The sequence below is a fragment of the Coloeus monedula genome (genome assembly GCF_965178545.1).
Source record: "Coloeus monedula genome assembly, chromosome: Z".
Taxonomy (NCBI): Eukaryota; Metazoa; Chordata; class Aves; order Passeriformes; family Corvidae; genus Coloeus; species Coloeus monedula.
The window spans coordinates 6,958,289-6,980,709 of NC_138822.1; positions in this window are offsets into that span (position 1 = coordinate 6,958,289).

Sequence of the window (22,421 nt, forward strand, 5' to 3'; positions counted from 1 at the left end):
TTGATTTTTTAGAGGCTTTGTTCCCTCCCAGATCCGCCCACAGTCCAGCCCACGGTCCAACCCACGAGGCTTCACTTGACTGGGTCCGGTGGTTGGTGAGGTAATGAATGCTCTGTATGCAATGGCTCGGGGTTACTCGGGCTCAGTCCTTGGGGTGCTGGCACTCATCAGAGTGGCGGGAAAAGTCCCTCATTTGCATTCATGGTTGCCGTGGTGTGGGGTTACAGTCCCTCAGAGGGGGTCTAAAAATAGTCTGGGAGTTGTTAATATCAACACTTAAGTGCTGCAGCTTCTGGAAGGGAGACACTTACAACAACAGAGGTTCTGAACTTTTCCATGAAACATTAGAACATTAACTAATTTAATAACAAGTGGTTGATAGAAAACATCCCACTTAGATCTGTCACTGATAACCTTCGATATAATTATCGTACCTATTACTTGAAAGGCGTGTAAGAGACGGTCCAAAGATCCCTCATCTGCCTCACGATCATCTCCCAGGACAGAGACTGAACACAGGAGTCCTGGCCTGGCTGAGGTGGGATGTCTGCCAAGTGTTGCCTGCAGGTGTGCCCACTGGGAACTGGTACGCGTTCCTGAGGATAATTAGTGCAGGTCACAATGGACTGTGCCGTTCTTGCTGCCCGGGCGGGAAGGACTGCGCTGAAGCGGAAAGGAATGACCTGTCCTTTACACCTCTCCTGTACACTTGTCTTGTACGTCTGTCCTATACCTGCTTCCCAAAGCAACGGACCCCATAACAACGGCTGTAGATTTCCCCACCTCTTGGCCAGTTGCCCCTCGCTTCTGAAAAGGACTATAAAGGGACTTTCTGAAATAACCGAGTCCGAGATCTCCCCATGGAAAGAAGACGAATCTATTGGCGGAAGACCACGAGGACTTTGTCTCATCCGTTGGTAGCTATTGCCCCTCTTTTTCCCCCTCTCTACTTTGGTTTTCTTTCTCTCTCTCTCTTACTCTCTTCTATTGCATTACTGTGTTGTGGACACTTAATAAAGGTGCACTGTTTTGATTAAAACTGAAATCTCTTGTGTCCTTTTGCACTCTGAGATCGATAAACGAACCATCATGACCCCTGCTTGCATTAGCGGATTGTGACATTAAACTGGCGTCACGGACAGGATCTGACAGACAGAAGGGGTTGCAAGGTTGTGTGTAGTCTGTAATAGGGGAAGGACGTTTCACTCCAGCCGCACCCAGCCCGACACCCTGAAAAGGGTGAGCGGTGTCTAGAAATCAAGGGGGGTGACTTGAATTTCCTGCAAACTGCACACGCCTGGGTGAAAAGCACCCCATACTCAGTTGAGGTCTCTGTCTGCAGATTTTTCACAAAAGATCTCTTAGTGTAAAAGGGGGAACTGTGTTTTTTTTGTGTGTGTGTGAATTTAGACTGCTTGGTGTAGTGAAGAGACAACCATAAGCAACTGAAGGAGTACCTCCTAGGTAGATTTTGGTCTCTTCACCCACCCAGGGAAGCGAAGGGAGACACAGCGAAGCTGTGTGTGTCACAGTGTGTAATTAACTTTAACCTCCCTGTGGTGGTTTTGATCCCTTCATAAAATGACTGAAAACCCTAGTGCAAAAGTTAAAGCTACATTTTATGCTCTGCTAGCAAAACATAATGCCCAGTCCTCTCCAGGAGGGGAAGAATGGGCTCAAAATAACTGGTTTAATTTGGATAATGTGACTGATAGAGTATGTTCTTTACAACATGAGACTAAATTTAAATTTGGCTGAAATAAAACCATAATCTGCTCTGTTTTAGGGGGATGCCTTACGGCAGCTATGGATCACCACTTTAAGCAATGTATTGAAGAGAAAGCAATCATAGATTCCCTTCAAAACCTAGTGGAGATTTTACAGAAACAATTAGATGAAGAGAAGAATAAAAATCATTTGCTACCGGCTGCTCTGAGGGAGGAATATTTTAAGAATTCAAAGAATGCTGACTCACCAAAAGAGACAGAGGAAAAGGAAACTCCTCACATTAACCAAATATACCCCCAGAAAGAACTAATACTAGTAAAAAATTGTGGGGAAAACTGCTGCCCTCGTATGAGACCTCTGATTAAAACAGAATAGAATTATATCAGTGATGAAGACTTTGAACCACATATCACCACTAAACAAATACCATACACTGGTATTGAATTGGCTAGATTAAAAAAGGAGTATGGGCAGCTCCCCCACAAATCTGAGATGGAATATTATTACAGCTGGGGATGGGGTCCGAGGCTGTGACCCAGGAAGAGATGACTGGTCTGGGGAGATGGTCCCGAAAGGAATCGTCTTCCCAAGGTCTGGTGTCTTCCCCAGCTGCTGGCTGAGGGGCCCTTGCAGAGACTGTCAGCTCTTTAGTGATGATCAGCTGGTGATTCCACCTCAGCTCTGCAGGGCAGCCTCCAGGCCAAGCCAGACCAGAGAGAGAGGAGAGGCTCGTGTGGCTGGTTCCGCACGGAAGGCAGCTTTATTGTGGGTCCCCTCTGGCGAAGGGGAGAGCCAGGGATGAGAACCCTCTCTGGGCCATAGGGGCCCATAGGGCTTGCTTTTATAGGGATACAGGATCAGTAAAGGACCAATGGATTACAGAGGATCTGGGATGGTTACAGGCCAATGGGTTACGAAGAAATCTGCATAGTGTCTCCCAAAGGATTGTGGGTCTGTCTTTCCTCGACCAAAGTGGTTGCCTTTCCAGGGAATCCTGCTGGGAGATTGCTCAATCTCCTTATCTCAGCAGACGTCCCTCCAGGGCAGTGGCTGGGCATACCCCACAGGTGATGAATGGATTGAGAGCAGCCCTGTGGAGAAGGACTGGGGGATACTGGAGAAGGAAACATTGGATATGAGCTGGCACCATGTGCTCGCAGCCCTGAAACCCCTCTGTACCCTGGGCTACGTCTAAAAAGTAGGTCAAGGGAGAGAATTCTGTCCCTCTGCTACAGTAAAACATGGGAACAGGCTGCCCATGGATGTTGTGGATGTCCCATCATTGGTAGTGTTGAAGGTCAGGTTGCATGAGGGTCTGATGAACCTGGTCTACTGGAAAGTGTCCCTGACCATGGCAGGGGGCTTGGACTAGGTGATCTCTAAAGATCCCTTCCATCCCAACCCTTCCTGTCATTTCATGATTTCAGGGCACATGGGATGGGAGGGGAAAGAAATGAAATGTCATCATGGCAGCGAGTTAATGGGGGAATGTTCTGGAGTACAGATGTGCAAGGAACTCAAGATGAACACAGCGCCTTGGGGAAGAGTCTTCTTAAAGCATGAAATGCATCTCCGGGAGCATCTGTGGCCTAAGTTTTCACAGAAAAGAGGTATCTTGGTACTCCAAAATTACAGGTGCTGCCTGCATATTTACACCTTTAAAAGTCCAATTTCAAATGAAAAGGAATATAAATGGCATACTTTAAGAGGCACTTACTCAAGCAAAGAGAAACACCCCTTTCAATAACAGCACAAAAAAGACCCGATGAACAAACTTCCATCTTTTTCCACGTGGATTGTTAAGCACCAAAGTATGGCAGTGGACATCCTCCATTTGCACAGGTTTGAAGAGAGATCTCTGTACCCTGAGGCAGAGCTACGTGGTGGTTGCACACAGCATCCTTGACTCACACCATTCAGCTCTCAAACTAGGAGAAATTAGTTCCAAATGAAAAAAGAACTGCTTGGGCTAATGACTCTCCACGATGACAATAGCCAGAGGCAAGAAGGGACGATGGCACAGTATGGCCTACATGGTGATGGATCCTGGGCTCTCCTGAGTCATGACAAGGTTCCTCTGGCCCTTGTACCCCACTCTGGAGGGACAGCAACTCCAGCTCCTTCCCGAGGCTGTGGGGAGGAGCACAAAGGCACTGGCTTCCAGAAACACAGAGACTTGGGAAGTGGAGAGGGACCTGGCACTGTGGGCAAGTCCCAGTGGAAGTGGATGGGGCTGGAGCAAGACATTCTTTTCTGCTTCTTCCTGAAGTAGGGACACAGCCCACAGGAGTGGGGGACTCTCACCCTGGCCTGGCCACCAGCATCCAGGTTCTTCAAATCCCAGCACTGCCCAGGGAAAGGCAGTGACAGGAGGAGGCATCATCCAGCCACAGGCAGTTCATGCTGACTGGTCCCACCACTCTGCTCCTCATAGAAAACCTTGGCAAGGTGTCAGGAGCAGGGATGAGACACAGGGCCATGGACACATGATGCAGGTGGCCAAGGGAGAGCAACATGGAAATGCAGAAGTTGGAAACAAGAAAAAATATTTTATTCTTTCTCCTGACAACATGAACTGGTGGGACATCACCTACTGATGGAGGGTGACATCACTGAGAGGCAGATTGTGACATCTCATCCCTCCCTGCTTATATTCAGATGTGGGCAGAGCTGAGGCCAGTCTAGCTCTGGCCTGAACTCCTACCAAGCATGACTGCAAGGTGTGGAGGATCAAGGCAGGTTTCTCTGGTGCTGAGTGGTGCCTGTTCTTGGCACGTCCCAGTGCCAGTCCCAGAGCAACCAGCAAGCAGTGTTTCCCCAGCCCTGTCTGGTTGGGGCAGCCAGGCAGTGTGGGTCTTTGCAGCACTGAGGGTGAGCTGTGCAGAAAAACATTCCCCTGGGGTGGCCACGGGGCTCAGGGGGCTGGGAAGGTGTCCTTCTCAAGTGGCCTGGGCAATCCACCCTCCCCTCTCCTGCAGTGTGTGACACCAGCAAAGGAGAGCAGCTTCTGATCCTCATCTCTCCCCATGTACTGCAGAGGCCAAATATGACCACAGAAATGGGTGGCAACTGTGCCATCTGCCAGGACACCTGGGATGATGTGGCTACTGCTCTGCCCTGTAGCCACCATTTCTGCCGGGGCTGCATCCTGCAGTGGGCACAGATAAATCCCGTGTGCCCCCTCTGCAGAGGAGCAATAGAGACTGTCAGGTTTTCTGACAACACAGGCGAGTCTCTGGAGATTGTCATCACAGCCCCCGAGCAGCTGCCAGGGGCCACGAGCCAGGCAGGGAGAGTTCCCAGCAGCCAGGACGAGAACAGCCCCCATCCCTCTGTGCTGCCCCATCCCTCTTCTCCTCAAGAGACAGCAGCCCGAGCTGTTGGTGGTATCCTGCCTGAGGTCTGGGCAGAGCTTTTCTGTCGACAACCGCGACTTCTGGACCGTGTGTGGATTTGGCTGCGCCGAAGGACGGAGACCTTGTTCAGGGAGACCTGGTGGCTGGCAGAGGGGTGTATCCTGAACATGCTCTGTGTGTATGGGCCAGACCAGGAAATCATGATCGAGAGTTTGCAGGGTGTCCTGGAGGAACACACAGTGCCACTGGTCCATGGCACCATCGACATCATTGTGAGCCAGTGCAGAGAGGAGGCCCAGAGGCTGCTGCGCTTCCACACTGCCGAAGATGTGGATGACAGCCCAGCAGCCAGCAGCAGCTCCAGCTCCTCCAGCTCTCAGCTGGGGACTCCAGCCAGCAACCCTGCAGTCTCCATGGAGGTGGAGGAAGCTGCCACAGGAGAGACTGTCCACCCCAGGGGTCACAGCCACCCCCCAGTTGTGGCCATGTCCCCCAGGCAGGACTGGCCCCAGGAGGAGCCAGAGCACGAGGTGGTGATGGTGGCAGGTCCCTCTGCCCGGAGCAGCAGGCCCAGACCATCTGGTCCCCTGCGTCCCCCGAAGACAAGGGCCCCTGACCCCCAGGACACTCCCCACCTCTGAAAGAGTCCCCCCCACCAGCAGCAGCATTAACGACCTTGCAACCCTTTATTTAAGGAAAATGAAATAAATTGTTATTTCCCTCACACAGTCTCTGGGCACCGCTTCCTCAGCCTTCTGGTGCCTTTGCCCTTCCCCTCGTGCACCACCATGGCTGGCACCCATGTCCTGTGGGGCACAGCCATAGGCCCAGGGCCCAGGGCCACATGGGCAGCACCTTTTTTCCCACAGGAGACCTGCTGCAGACGAACACCTGCAGGGCAGCAGACACCAAAGGCAGAGTGGGCAGCAGGGATAGCTGGTCTCAACACTGAATAATTCATGAATGCTCCACTCTGGATCTCTCTGCATGGCCTCTTGTCCCTCAAGAGAGTCAACAGCACTTCCCATTTTGGGATGAGCAGCAGCATTGGAACCAGCCATTCAACTGCAGGATCTCAATCTTTGAAAAAGCCCAACCTTCTCCCCCAACAAGGCTTCCAGCTGTCGCTCACTTGATCAGTTCCCATGAACTGTCCCACAATAATGCAGAGAGGCCCGTAAGACTCTGCTTGGGGCCTGGTTGCTCTGATGCAGACACATTTTTAATTATTCCCACAGTTCTGTAGCTTGAACAATACAAAGGGGCTTTTGTTTGGTCAGCAATGAAGTGTCAGACTGCACCTTGCTGGCACCGTGCCCTTCCCAGTCTTCAGGATTCAGGTGCGGAGGACAAATCACCAAAGCCATGTGAGGCAGGAGGAGAAAAGTAGAGCTGCACCCCTGGGACACCACTTGTGTATTTGCAGATTTCCTTTGTTCAGGGGCCCACATGCTGTCCTTTGGAGTGTGTCCTTTTCACCTCAGGAGTGCTCCCAGGATGAAGGCCCAGCCTTGTCATTATGCTGATGAAAGAACTCCTGCCAAAACAAATGGCACAGAGAATTCCTCCCTAGGTTTGGAGTCCCCCTTACACAGCACTAGGGGGACCCATTTTACTGAGCAAGCAAGGCAGAACAGTGCCACAGCCCTAAACACAGGTGAGAAGTGTCCTCGTGCTCATCACCCTCAATCCAGAAGGGCTGCAGAGAAGACAAACTCTGACTTTTAAACCAAAGGGGAAAAAACTTGTACAGAGCCTGGCCTGAAAGGCCTGGATGTAGTGGCATCTCCCAGGGAGGCTGATGACAGGCCCTCTGAATAGAGACCAGGACTGTCCCCAGGAAACCATGGCAAGGTGTCAGGAGCAGGGATTAGAGACACAAGGACGTGTGATGCTGGAGCCTGAGGGAGAGCAACATGGAAATGTAGAAATTGAAACTAGGAAAGAGTATTTCCTTTTTTCTCCTGACAATGTGTGCCTGCAGGGATGGAAGGCCTGCTATGTCATCACAGGGTGGAGGAGTCTGAAGCATAGATGGTAATGTCGCCAAGAGCTGGATTGTGACCTCGCATCCCTCACTGCTTATCTTGGGGTTGGAATGCCTTTTGTGCTGTCCCATGAGGTGGAAGCTGGTTTCACAGAGCAGTGGACTGTGACATCACAGGGGGATGGATTGTGACATTGTGCCCCTCACTGCTTACATTCAGTGCCAGGGCCACTCTGGTTCCAGCCTGAGCTACCAAGCAAGACTGCAAGGCTGAGAGGATCAAGCCAGGCTTCTCTGGTGCTGCGTGCAGCCTGTTCTTGGCAGATCTCGGTGCCAGTCCTGGAGCCATCACTCCTGTTTTCCAGCTGTGCCTGGCTGGGGCAGCCAGGCACTGTGGGCTGCTCCCTAATGTGCTGTAGAGCCCAGATATGGCCATGGAGACAGACAGCAACTGCCCCATCTGCCAGGACTCTTGGAAGGATGTGACTTCTGCTCTGCTTTGTTGCCACCGGTTCTGCCTGGGCTGCATCCTGTGGTGGGCACACAGAAATCCCTCGTGCCCACTCTGCAGGACACCGATAGAGACTGTCAGGCTTTCTGACCCCACAGACAAGTATCTGGAGACAGCCAGCACCACCCCCGAGCAGCTGCCAGTGGCCACCAGCCAGGCAGGGAGAGCTGCCAGCAGCCTGGACAAGAACAGTCCCCATGGCCCTGTGGTGTCCTGCCCAGCTCCTCCACAGGGAACACTGTCCCCAGCTGAGCAGGGCCCCTCAGGGCTGGAGTTCCTGGGTGGCCTCCTGCCCGAGGTGTGGGCCAGACTTTTCCATGCACAACTGCAGCTGCTGGAGCCTGTGCAGCCCTGGCTGGGCCAGAGGCTGGATGGGATATTCCAGTGCCAGTGATGGCTGGTTGAGGCCTCAGAGAGCTCCATCCTGCATGACCTTGTGTGTCATGCGCTGAATGCCAAGATGTGTGTTCAGGTGCTGCAGCCTGTACTCGAGCAACATACGGCACCACTGGTGCATGGTGCCATAAGCATCATTGTGGGCTGTGGGAGACAGAGGAGTAGAAACTCCTGCAATTAAAGGAGGCTTTGATTTACAACCCTGGAAGAGACTAGGTCTGGCTTAATTGACAGAGATTTGTGGACTTTAAGCAAAAGGATTACAAACTTATATTCCTATAATTACAAGTAAAATTGTACACTGGGTGTTTTGGTGAAGGGTTTTAAAATAAAATAGTGTGATTTTATATAGTTTAAGTTAAGAGTGTAGATGGTATAAGAGACACATCTGTGTGTAAGTGACATGAGAAGTTATTGGTCAAGACATGGCTGCATTGCAGTGAGAAGTGCCACAGGTGATAGGTCATAAATCTAAAACAAAGTGCTGTTTTAAGTGCCTATTGGATTAGAAAGCTATAAATTAAGATGTAACCCTAAATCTTGTGACTAGTCACCATTACTTGGAGGTGTTGCAAAATCTCTCGCCTCGACTGATGCGTTTGTTATTTTAAACAATAAATTTGTGTAATTGCATAGTCCCATCCCTGAAAGTTATTTTCCTCCGACACGTGAAAGCGTGAGTAAGTGACAGTGGGCCAGTGCAGCAAGGAGACCCAAAGCCTACTGCCCTCTGGTGCCATCATGGATGAGAAAAACGGCCCTGTGGCCAGCTCCAGCTCCAGCTCCACCAGCTCCAGCTCCCAGACCAGCAGTTTCCTGATGGGAGCTCCTGCCTGTGGACCCAAAGGCTGTGACATGGAGGAGGAAGCTGGCACATCAGAGACTGCTTTCCCCAGAGGTCCCAGCCACCCCCCACCTGCACCCATCCCCATGGAGTGGGACTGACCCCAGGAGGAGCCAGGGCAGGAGGTGGTGACAGCAGTAGATCCCCTTGCCCAGGGCAGCAGCTTCAGCCCCTCCACCCCTGTCCTGGGCTGGGACCAATTGCCGTGGGGACCCTTGCACCCCATTAAGAGAAGGGTCCCCAGCCCCTAGGACTTCCCCCAGCCCTGCAAGAGGCCAACCTGCCAGCAACTCTAGCAGGGCTCTCACAAGTCTGTATTGAAGGAAAAGGAAATAAATTGTTATTTCCCTCACACCTTCTCTGGGCATTGCTTTCTCCCTGCAGGGCAGCAGATGCCAAAGGCAGAGCAGGCAAGTGGGCAAGTTTGTTGCAGAACTGAGGACAGCTTGAACATCTGAAGAGTAGGGAAAAAATGGCAGGCATAGTAGATATAAGAATATTGTCAGGAAAATTAATCCATAATGCCAGAGATTCATGTCCAAAAAGGAGACAGAGGAGTCCTGTAGCTTTATTTGAATAAAGGGAGAAGCCATGGGCATTTCCCATGGGGTCTCTCAAATTGTTGGGGGACGCAGCCTCCTTTTTATCCTAAGTTCCTGGCCGCATCTCCCTCTTCCTTTTTCCCACTGGCCGAGGTACTCCGAAGGTACAGACTTCCCAAATCGCCTACTCTATGCCCCCCTCAAATATGCAGCTCCTTTTTGTTACATAAAAGAAAGGAAAAAACTATTCATTATTCTATTAGGTCTTTGTTCTTTTCCTCTAGGTTCAGGAATTTATCATGGTCTTGGCTGAGCAACAGTCTGTGTCAATTAGTAACATTTCCTAGAATGAAGAGTTTCTTCTGTTACTTCCCTATCTGTAAGTTCCTGGCCCTATCTACAAGCAGATTCACATGGTCTGTGTGTAAAGACACATTCATCTTATTCCTTTCAGTTACAATGCCAACCCCTCCTGCAGCCAACTCTTGTCAATATAAACTCACAAAGTAGATCTTGCAATGGAAAGAGACTCCTTAGAGTTGGTGTCAGAAGGTGGAGGGGGAAGGTTTGTCCTTTTGTCACTTGAAGACTTGTTGGGGAGCTGCTTGTGCTCTGGGGATGGACACAAATGATGTGTATCCAAGCCTTGCAGGTTCACTCATGAGCTTCCTGACAGACCAGGGAGACTGAGGGGGTGTTGTGTTGGGGGAGACATTCCCATCTGGGAACTTTTTTAAATGCTTCAATTTTTTTTTTTTTCTGTAGAAATATTGCCATAATCTTTTGCTTCCAGAGAATCTTTTCCTTCTTTTTTGGGAACTTCCTCCTGCTGCCCTCTCAAATCAGGCCATTTCCCAGGATTCGTTCCCAAACTGAGGAGTAGCCCATGGCTTCTGTCCTCCAATTGGAACTTGAGAAAGCACAGTTTGCTGTTGTGGGAGAGGAGCTTCTGTTTCCTCCCTGCTTTCCTTTTAGGACAGGTTTGTGTGTGCTCATTTGATAAAGGGAGGTTTCAACTCTGAAGGAGTTCCATTTCAAATTGCTCCATCCTCAAGGTCTTCTGTGGGTATCCTTGGACAAAAGGCCTCTTAGTGTGAGCTCCCAGTGGGCAGATTAAGGAAGGAGGTTGGTATTTCAGGGTTGTCACTGCCCAATACAGTTGGTCTCTGGAGGAGCCCGGAGCCGGCAGTGGATACTTTTCTCACCTGCCTGCAGAAAAAGAAGGTGGATCATGGCAATTTTGTTTGAGGAGGTGGCGATTGGGAATGTTCTCCAAGATATGGGCTGGCAGAAAGGCAGCGGGGGAGGTTTCAGGCAGGAGCAGCAGCCCCTGCCTGTTATAGATGGTTGGCTTTCACAGGCTGGTTATCTGTATATCAATACTTAGTTGGTGAATTGTTAAATAAAATGCCTAATTAATGTAATATGAATTTAAATAGTTATAAACCAGTGAGTTAAGCGCACGGGTGCACAGGAAGCAATGCACGGGTATGACCATTAGAGGGAGGCATAACAGGAACCTGATAGACTATAGAAGGAATCTTCTAGAATTACTATCTCATGAGATGATATCAGTACCCAAGACCCTGATTGGAAAACGAGCCAACAAATGCAAGGGACCCGATTAGAAATGATTGGTCAAGGATGTGCCATGTTATAAGCCAATCAAAACACGGGAAACTGGCCACTCAGCTAGTGGATTGAAAGTGCACCAATCCCAGAGGTGACAGAGACTTTAAAAACTGACCCAGTGCTCAGTACTGGGGTTCTCCGGGTGGAAGCTTGAGGTCCAAGGGAGTATCCAGTGTGTCACATTGTTTTTTTCTGGCTTGTTGTGTAGGGCCTGAGCTTATCTTGGGTCCTTGTTCTCAGTGCTAATTAATGTAATGAATTCCGAGACTCAATCTGCTAATTACAATTTTATTTATTAACAGCAAGCAAGCAAGGCAAAAGCAAATACAGTGCTGGGCAGCAGGGGAGTCTCCGCTCCACCAACTGCCGCGCTTTTCGCCAGTTCCAGTTCCTTCTTATACAGTCTCTTTTCCTGTTAACGTGTCTTTTTCATGGTATTCTGCGCATGTGTGACTTGTTGCTAGGGGGTCTTTTTTTCCTCCTGGTGGTTGCAGAATGAAGGTTAGTAGTCATCCTCCGGTGTCTTTTGGTTGCTCCTTCCTTGTATGGTCATTATGCTCAAGGTCCTGGAACTAAAAGCTGATTAAGCAAGTACAGATAGGGATTAGGCAAGCACATATTTGTCTCTGACTCTTATCTGGGTATAGGCAGCTGGTTTCCTGCTACTTGATATTTAGTGGACAAAACATCCTGCATCCTTCACAATTAATAAACGAGTTAACCTGCCAAAAGGTTGCCCGCCTCGTTTATTACATGCCTGTGTCATGCCCCAGGGAAGCCCTGGAGGGAGAGGTGTGAGAAGGGTTGTTTCTTTTTGTGCAGGTCAGTGATTTTCACCTCTTTCAAAATAAAAGATGGGCAGACTCTCGAGTCTTGTACTAAACTGGCTGTGTGTTTGTTTTGATGGTAGGTAGGGTCAGAGACAAAGTTACAGACACCAGCTGAAGGAAGAGTGTAATTTACTATAATGCAAGAGTGCAAAAAACCCCAGAAAAGGATAAGCTAAGCTAATACACCTCATCATCATTACATAAGCTTGCCTCTAGTGATTAAAAAAGATACATCACCAGATATCCTAATACTTTGCCCTTCATCCAGATCCACACATCAGTTAGGGGAAGCTGTCCCAGCAAAGCCCTGGAGAGCTGCAGCTGGGAACTGGAAAATCCTGCGGTTGCCTCCACCTTTGCTGGCCACAACGCTTCCAACTGCACTGTTTATAATGCTGAACAACCACTGTCACAGAACTTCCAGTGCAGGGACATCTGTCTTCATTTTCCTCTTGGTTTTCTCCCAAAGCCTGCCCAGGGCCCAAGGAGGAACCAAGGGAGTTGTCTTGGATCCTTCACCCTCAAATAAGGCTACATGTGGCCTTGTCTGGATTCTAAATGCCGAAAGGTAAAGACATTTTCCACCAATGAGTATATACATTTGTAATAAATGAATCAGTTTTGGGGTGTTGATCGTTACTGTGTGGATGTAAATGAATCAGTTTCAGGGTGTCGGTTGTTACTGTTTGGATAGGATATAAAAGAGGGCAGTTGAAAGTTGAATAAATGGGCATGTTAACTGAAGAGAGCTTGTGAGACCGTACGGGTGTAATACTGGAATGAAACCACTGGATGGAGGTATAACAAGGACCCAATGGGTTTAATAAAAGGAACTTTCCAGCACATTGCCTCATAGGGTACAAGGGATGAGGACGATGCCCTAGACTGTGATTGGCGAACGAGCCAACCAATGAAGTGGACTTATTTGAAAATGATTGGTTAGGAATGCACGGCGGTATAGACCAACCAGCGAACAGGAAAGGGACCAATCAGCACAAGGATTAAGAAACGCACCAATCCGGTGGTACCAAAGACTTTAAAAGCCACCAGGTGCTCTGCACCGCGTCCTCCTGCAGAACTTGGGGTCCAAGGGAGCACCCAGTGGGTCTCACTGTCCTTTTTTTGTGTGTGTTGATTTATTCTGGCTTGTCGTGCGGAACCTGGGCGTATCCTGGGTTCCTGCTTTCAGCTGTTAATAAATAAACGAGTTGGCTTTTCTTTCCAAAAGTCTCAGCTTTGTTCATAACACACAGATCATAATGCTGATAATACTTACTTGATGAGTGGATACGTAGATCAGATACATATATCATTTGGTGGGAAGGTTACTCTAGAGGTCAACTTTGGCTCAGGGCCTGTTGAGGTCTTGGTCTGGGCCTGTTGTTGAGGCCTCAGTCCTTCAGTGTTTTGTGGTGCAAATGAATGCCCTGGAGGGCTGGAAAGGAACAAGTCCCTCTTTAGTACAGTGCAGACAGGGAAGGGGATTAGCCCTGCAAGGCTAAGGCTGGGCTAGGGCCAAAAGCAGAAGGCCAGCACACAGCATTTGCCCACAGGCAGCCGTGCAGACAAAGCAAGCCACTCCTGCCCAGGGGCTGAGGTGCCCGAAGCTGCCTCCCTGTTGTGCAGCTCTGCAGATCCCATGTGTGCAGGGTCCTGGGCAGCCAGGGCGGCCCAGGTGCCTTGGAGCACAAGGAGTGTCCCAGAGAAGCTGCGGCCCTTTCTTTTGTAACTGTTTCTCAGAGTCTTGTCATTAATCCATAGTGTCTGAAATATTTTTCTTTCCTCTCGCAAATCTAAACACAGGTTTTTGAGAAAAGTGACTGGAGTAGCTTCTGCTGGTGGTGATACTTTTGTCTGCAGGTCAGGGCAGGTGATTTTAACCAAGGGTGGAGTCCACAGTTAACATGCCTGTTTCATCAGGTCAATAAAACCATTTACAATTGGGCTACTGATGCTGAGCAGCTTTCCTGCTTTTTGGAAAGTTATGACCTAAAAACCAGCAGATTTTCTTCCATGAGGATAACAGCAGTAGCATGATGCCAATTCTTTGCACCTCTTTTCTGTATTTTTAGTTCTTTTGTAATTCCTCAGTCCCCAGAAGGAATGAAAGCATGTATGGTAACATAATTGTAATGTAATTTGCCACATCAGTGTTCATGACAAGCTGGACACCCCATTCATAGGTCTGTTGAGTTAAATTCATCTAATTCTGTGCAAACAGCAACCCAGAGATGCCAAGAAGAGCAAGGACAGTGGGTGGGTGTGCATGCACACACCTGTGGGCTGACTGCTTTGTGGACAGCTGTCTTGGTTTTGAAAGACAGGTGTCTGCTAAGGAAGGCGGAAGCCTCCCTTGAAATGGCAGATGCAACCCCTTTCCCTCCGAGTTACTATAATTTTGAAAATCAAGGGCCTTTAGACAAAGATGTGGGAAATACATAGAGCAGGCATTTTCCACCCCCTTGAATTGTCCTTATTGGCTCATTGTCATCCAGTGGTGGCATCCTGTTTATCCCTTTATGCTAATCTTGGAGCAGGGTGTACCGCTCACCCTATCTCCCTTCTGAGCAGAAATTTATTATACCCAAAATGCAGCAAGGTGACATATAACCCATTAATTCATTTAATAACAAACTTATAACAATAAGCTCATTAACTTATTTTTAATAACAAGACATATAACAATAAATCCATCAACTTTTATGGAAGCCAATTCTACTAACTGCGTTTATATCACCTGGCTGCTCTCAAGTTTTTCAGGACGGTCATGGCAAATGTGGAGGCTCTGGAATTGGTTCCATGGCCTGGCAGAGCCGCAGGCCTGGACCCCTCTGTGCTCCCTGCTGGCCCCCTCCATCCCCTCAGCTCTGCCATGTTGTCAGCAAATCTGCAGCCCCCCCGGCCCTTATGAGTCCTCAGCTCACTCAGCCCCATCCAGTCCCTGTAGACCCGCCACTCCCCTCAGCCTGTGCCACTTTCCTGTCCCCTCGGTCCCACCATCCCCTGCAGCTTTCCCAGACCCTTCAGTCCCGCCATGCCCTTCTGCTTTCTGAGACTCAATTCCTGCAATTCCTGTCTTCTGGTTCCCTCAGCCCCATCACCCCTCTCAGCTCCCTCCAGGTTCCTCAATTCCTGCGATCCCCCTCTCCCTATGTCCCTTAGTCCCACCACCCCCTCAGCCTATGCCACTTCCCTGTCCCCTCAGCCCCCATCATCCCCAATATTTCTTCCACAGTGCTCAGCCCCACCACTCCCCAGAGCTTCCCCAGTTCCCTCTCCTTTATCAGAATTGAATCCCCAGTCACACCATCTACGTCCCCCCATGTCTCTGTTCCCACAACCCTTCAGCTCCCCCAATCCCTTCAATCCCTAACATTGTCCTCTGTTCCCCCACACCCCTCAGCCCCACCATCCCCTCAGCCGCACCAGCACCTCAAGGTCACCGTCCTTTCAGTGTCACTGCCTCCTCAGCGCCCTCAGCCCCCTCTGTCTCACCGTCCTCCAGCAGCTCCTCAGGGCACAGTGCCTGCGGCCACCGGCAGCTCCCACCGCTCCAGGGACACCGGGGCTGCAGCTGCTGCTCCGCCCGGCCCGGCCGCCAGCTCGGAGCCAGCACAGGAAGAGGGGACAGAGGGGCACAGGGGCAAAAGCAAGAGGTGAGAGAGAGAAAGAGGTTAAAAAGTAGTCTATACCTATACAGATACCAATCTATGTACCTAAACATCCATGTAGCTGTAACTATGTAACTATGCACATTTATAAGTACAACTATATATATAAAAATGTAACTACCCACATATATAAATGTAACTCTGCATATCTATAAATATAACTACACATACATAAATATAACTATATGCATCTAGAACTATATATATAAATTTAAGTATACAGATCTGTAAATACACCTATATAGACATATTAATAGAACTTTATGAATCTGTAAATATAGCTATATAGAGAGATAAATATAACTATACAGATCTATAAATGGAACCATAGAGGGATTGCACCTGCCTGATGTTCACAGGCTTTCCCTCTGTCTTTTCCTTCCAGACGAGGCAGCCCTCCTGGAGAGGTCAATCACATGAGTACCTGGGAAGCAAAGGGAACACTGAGTCAATATTGGCCCTTGTGCACATTTCTCTTGGGCAGCAATTGTCCTTCTATCAGGGATTGTTAAAGATGGCCTGAAAGGCAGACTCTCACTTGGGAATTTGAAGCCCGCTCTTTAAAGAACAGGGATTCTTCCAAGTTTTCAAAACCTCCAAAATTTTGAAGTATCCCAATAAAATCTCAGCACCTGCAGTGCAAATGGCATCCATGAGAGCCTGAAACACAGACAGTCCCAGATCACACAAAGGACCCCAGCCTTGTTCTTTCTCTGTGCTGACAAGAGAGACCTCAGTCCTCACTGAAATGCTTGAAGGTGAAGGGTGCTGTGAGCTGAGTTATGAGCCAGCTCCATTACCTGTATCTACAAACTGCCCTTTGCAGTGAGCAACAACTCCTCCAACTTGATGATCAGCTCTGGCATGAAGAGCTGGGAGAAAAAGAGCTCCCAGTGAGGCCTGCAGGCTCTAGCAACTTTGCTAAGGAATGGATCCAAAGTGCTCCCTCTCTCTTCTTAGGTCTCACTAATCTGGGCTCATTCAGGCTTTTCCTTTTGTTTACAACTGAAAAATCTGTGATTTTTCAATTGGTTGGCATCTGATGTTCTGCTCCGTGTTTTTCTTGTTTCTCAGGATAGATACCAGCAGACTGGTACTACATTTATTCAGTGATTTGAGACAGAACATTCGGACTTCTACCCTGACTTTTTGCTCTTTTTTCCCCCCTGTTCCTTCAAGAATCGTTCAGCCTAGCTTTCACTGTCACCCTGCAGAAAATGTATCCATGGACTTCAGCACAAAATTGGGACACCCAGTTTGGCAACACAACTCCCACAAAGTCAGGTTTATTTGCTGCTCTCTTGCCACATCAGAGGACTCGGTGTCAGCGCCTTTGGAGAATTGTGGAGGGCAGGGCTCGGGGAGGTTTTGCCAGGGCAGGATTTGAACTAAAGGCACCAAGAAGCACCAACCCTACAAACAAGAACTCAACTCTTCTGATCTCCCTTCCTGTCAGAGGCAGGCTCAGAGCAGCCATCTCAGACCTCTCTAAACTAATGTGGGCTCTGTCCTTACCAGGCTCCTCGGGCTCTGGGGAACTGTTCCTGCAGCTCTCGGTGCCAGGCGAAGCTCCCTCTGCTGCAGCCCTGTTCCCAGCCTCCCCTCCTGAAGACTCGGCAGCAACATTAGCATTCCCCTTGAAAGAAAACCAGAAAGAAAGAAACCCAAAAATTACTCAATATTTTCTTGGAATCCCATCAGGGATACAGTAATTGTTCTTCACTCCCAAAGGACATGTAACACAACAGGAACACTGCCCACATGGTTCACATGACAAGTGTTTTAAATTCTGTTTTAAACTCAGAATCTGAGTGGCCAAAGTGAAACTGAAGCTCTTACAAAATGACCTTTGAGGCAAACCATGAACTCAGAAAATCAGAAGACACCAAATGAGGAGACGTGTCCTCACACTCTGATCCTGGCTTCTCCCACGAGCTGTAAGAAATCAGCCAGCAGGAAGCCAGGGGCCCTCCTCGTTCCCAACACGGCTGTCAGCAAGGGCAGACCTCGCTTCCAGCACTGCCCAGGGCTGTGTGCTGCAAACCCACATGCAAAGCACATGTTTCTGGCTGGGAGTCTCATCATCCACCACCCAGCTGCTCAGACACTCAATCACAAGGTGTTGCTTTTTGGAGCACTCTGCTGCTCCCCCATATGTATGATCCAGGCAAACATTTATGGACCTAGGGTATTTCCAGGACCAAATTTTCCAGTGGCAAAAATCTGTAAATCTGTAGGGTAGAAAAAAAAACAACCCAAAAGACATGAAAGCCAGACAACCCAAGTTGTGCTCCTATTCCACTGACAAAGTAAATGCCCAAGATTAAGCACCTGCAAATTACCTTTAGACAGAAAGATACTCTCATTATGACCAGTTCTAGAATATTCATCTCTTCTGCAATAGCCTGTCCATCAGAATCCTAAAGATTCTAAAGATGGTTCAGAGCCTGCAATGTTTCCTTTAATTAAGGAATAAAATGCTTTTGAAAAGTGGTATGTGTGAGTTTACAGAAGAAAAAAAGACATCACACTTGAGAAGAAGATATTGATAAATCCAAAAAATCCCACTCCCCACCTTGAGTCTGCCCTTCCTCAATCATAAATGTACTGCAGGCAATGGGTCTGCATATTAATAGAAATAGAGATATTCTTTGGCCAACATGTATAATAATATGCAAAAAGGCCTGTGCCAACACAAAACTCCAGGCAAGTCTGGGAAGAGGCAAGCGTTAAGAGAAACAAGATTCTGTATGCAAAGACTGGATGTGTCAAACAAAAGGACCAGAAAGCTGCAGCTCCAGCACATCTCCAAACACGGCTTTGGGAGCTGTAGTGGTTTTGGTTCAAAATATTCATTACTTACTTGTTTTCCTTCTGTGAGATAAGAATTAGGAGAAAAGCAAAGCAGGCACAAACCTTAAACAGTTGCAGTACAATGAAAGAGTTTTATTACTAATAGAATTAAAAGTAAAGAGACAATAACAAAACAAAATTAAAGCAAATCCCCCCCCCCCCCTCCAGCCAGCACTTCTCTCCTTTTACCTAGCTCACACAAGGGATAACAGAACATGGGATGTTAGTCAGTGTTCCAGTTCTTGAAAAGTCTCTCTCTTATGCTTAAGGGAAAAAAGGGTTTTTCCTTCAGTTGCACGTGGTTCCCAAACTGCCACTAACAGCAGATCCGCCCGGAAACAAACAATCTGCTGTGTGTAGAACATCTCTCCCATGAAAAATCTCACAGTTCCTTCACACTACAAAACATGGGCCATCACATGGGGTTATTCATCTTTTTAAGGATAAGTTCTTTTGACCTGCACACAAAGGCTCTTCTTCGCCACAAGTCTCTAACAGCCTCTTACTACTATAAAGCCTGGCATCGGCATTCTTCACAATCTTCACAGGCACACGAAGATACTCCATCCCCCCATGTTCTTCAAATGGATTAAAGAGACAAACAGTTTGTGGTATTACAGTTTCTTACCACGGCATGCAAGAAGGTTTCTTTTAAGCTGCCCGCCAGAGTTGTGGCACCGCCCTCTTTTCTCCCGTCGCCATTTCCAGCTCCGTCCCACGGGACTCACTTCTCTTTCTCTCTGACTCTGACGCCGCCATGCTGAAGGGTGTTCTTGTTCGGCCTTTACGGTGGGGAAAGCCTCGCTCCCTTTGTGCTGCTGGCTGCGTGGTGTCTTCTTCAGTTCAGCACGAAGTGTGCTGGCTGCAGACAGGAGGCTCTGCCGGCTCCCGTTGACTCCGCTGGCTCCGCATGGAGAGGAGAGGGACCCGCCGGTCCCCAGAAGCTGCGCTGGATGGGTTTAGCTGTGAGCAGTCCATGGCTGGTTTTAGCTGCCTGTGGCTCTGAGGCAGTTCCCCCCCAGCCACCCAGGGTCCGTGCCACAGCGTTGGGAAAGGGGGAAGGGGGCAGTGGCCCCGGCCCGGCCCGGCGGGGCCGGGAGGCTCTGGAGCCCCCCCCCACCTCCCAGCAAGCGAGCTCCGACCAAAAGGGAAGTCCCGCCTTTCTGTGCAGTTTAAATATGTAAATTGTGAGAAGCGTAATTGGTCTTAAAGACTGTCCATCAACTCAGGGTCAACCCAATACAGGAGCGCCTGCACGCTCGGCATGGCTCACACAGCAGCAGCTGCAGCCCAGCCCTTGCTTTGCCTTGGGCTTCCAACCAAAAAAGAGGCAGAGCCCATATTTGGTGCTGTAACAGAGAGACCTCTTGCACGTCCCTCCCTGCAAGGGAGATTTTGCCTTCAGTGGCAGTTCTCCAAATCTTCTTTTATTTCACATCAAATAAAGTCTGTTAGAACCTACAAAGCATCACCACAAATACCCCTGCACTAGGGATTCTTCCCTGGAAAAGGAGCACCCATACTTGGCCACCACAGGCTCACACCTCTCATCCTCACTAAGGGGGGAGAGTTTTTCATTCCTCTTCTTTTAGAAATCTTGCTTTACCAGAAATAATTAAATAATTAAATAATAATGAAATAAATCAAATTAAAGAAGCCTTTGCTTCTCAGCCACGCAACAACATTCAAAACCTCTCAGTCCAGCCCCTTTCATTCCCATCCAATGGGGTTACCTGAGCACAGGGACACCTTTCAGGCAGGGATCTCCCGAATCATTGTCTTAACAGCAAGGCTCAGATCCACCGGTGTCAGTTCATCTTCCCCAGGTGCATTCCATGCCCAGCTGGAGGCCGTTGACGCTCCACAACCAGCACTGCCAGGTTGGAGTATTGGGCGCTGACCTGCCCAGTGTGGCTGCAAGAATCCAAACACATTGGTCAGGCTCCAGAATGTGGCTTTGGGATGCAGAGCTTTATTGCTGCTTTGGATCAAACATCACAGGAAGCACACAGGAAAACCAGACAAAGAATCTTTTGGCTTTCTAGGTCCCCCTCCCTATTAGGCTTGACAATTTCTGTCTGAGAATTACAGAGCATTGTGGAAAAATACTTCAGTCACTTTCCATGACCTTTCTGAAAAGCAAGGGTAGAACTTTTTTCCTACCTGATGGGTTGTAGGCTGGGGAGTACTGCCGTGAAGATGTGCAGCTGCTGTGCTCAGAAACGGCCATGGAACTGCTTTGAAGGTCTTTGGGATACCATGGAATGATGATCTCAGACTGGTGTTCAAATATGCATGTGCCTGGTTCCTCTGATGACAGCTCGAGAAGTCCCGGAGTGACAAACACTTTCCTGGGAGGTGTTGGGAAAGCCTCACACTCTTGAGAACCTGAACTTGCCCTGGAAGGGCATGGAGGTAGCTCTAAACCCTCAAGTTAGACAGCGCCGAGGTTCTGGAATGAGGGAGCTGTGCAGCAGAAAAAGAAGAAAGGAAGCAAAGGGAATACTGGGTCAGTATTTGTCCTTGGGTGTGTTTCCCTTGGAAGACAGCAACTGTAATTCTATCAGGCAAGACAAAAGCTCAGATCCTCCCAAGAAGGGTTAGAAAGAAAAAACCCCAGACATGTTCTGGGGCTTTGCAACAATGAATTCCTTGTGTATTTAGCACTCCCCTACTTGTTCAACAGTCTGGGAAAACAGCTACAATTCCTTGGCAGGAGGCAACTGCCAGGTCTTTTCCCCTCTGCTCCAAAGGGACAGGAGGAACCCTCCAGCTGGGCCTGACCATGACCAAGGCCTTGGCACTCACACGCACTTATGGAAAGCTCCCCAAGCATCCCCAGGGACGGGCAAAGAGCGGCGCCAGCCACTGGCCAGAGCTGGGCCAGCTGCAGGCCGAGTGAACCAGGGTGCTGTGAACACACCCCCACCATGACCGTCCCGCAGCCCCTGGCAGCCCAGCAGAGCCAGCACAGCTCCCGGGCCCTGCCGGCACAGCTCCCGGGCCCAAGGACAGCCCCTGTGCCGCCCGGGCAGCTGCACTGAGCAGCCCAAGCACGGGCAGGGCCCGCTCCTGCCACCAGTGCTTCTGAGTAAAATCAAGAGCACTTGCTTCAATTCTATGGGTGAAATCACGCTGTGGTAATATCCCGGAGAGTTCCCTAAATTGGAATGCCTGTCGTTTCCACCCTTTTACTGCATGGCTAAAACCAAAATCAACAAGCAAACTGTAGGGCTTGCTGAAGGCAGAATGACTCCTAAGTGGGGAGAAAAAGCCAAGTAACAAACTTGCTGCACACACAGCACCCTGCTGCTACTGAGCCACGGCACCTCAAAGAAGCCTTTGGGGCCCGTGACTCACCTCTGGGAGCTTCCCTGGGCACACATCTGTGAGTCACAGAGATCTGACTCTGATGGACGCACAGAAATAAGGAAAAGAAAGTTAAAACCCAACGTGGGACAAGGTAGAAGGTGGTCATAGGAGGAAACCAGTGGGCCAAAATGGGCAAGTCCCACCTAAAAGGGGAGTTAGGAGGCAGAGACCAAATAGCTCAGCTGGTGGGCAGACCTTAGGAAGGCAGGCTCAGGAAAACAGAGCAAGCACAACTCTTGCAAAGTTTGGAAGCTTCCTTCCCCCTCCTCTCCTCTCCCCTTGAAGCCAGTTTTTTTCTCCCTCATTAAAATACTTTCCTGAGCATTAACAGCAAGTGCCTGGAAAAATCACCTGTGATTTTCTTTCTCAGTTAAAAAATGAAAAGAATGGAGAAGGATCGGGGCTTTTGCTCTTTTCCTGGTTTTACAGCCACATTAGCATTTTGGAAGGGCTCTACAAAAGTCTAGACACTTCCCAGCCCCAGGAGCACCACTGGCATGAGCCCACCAAGTGTAGTGGAGAGAGCAGCTGGCTCCAAGTGTGACATCTGGGAGGCTGCATATTGTCCTGAGGCACATTCCCTGCGTGCGTCAGACTGGAAATCAGGACAATTCTCAAGAAATGCTTGATTAGATGAGGAATGTTCTTTGGATCTCCAAACACCACTTTTGCACTTTACTAGTGTCATAATAGCAAAGC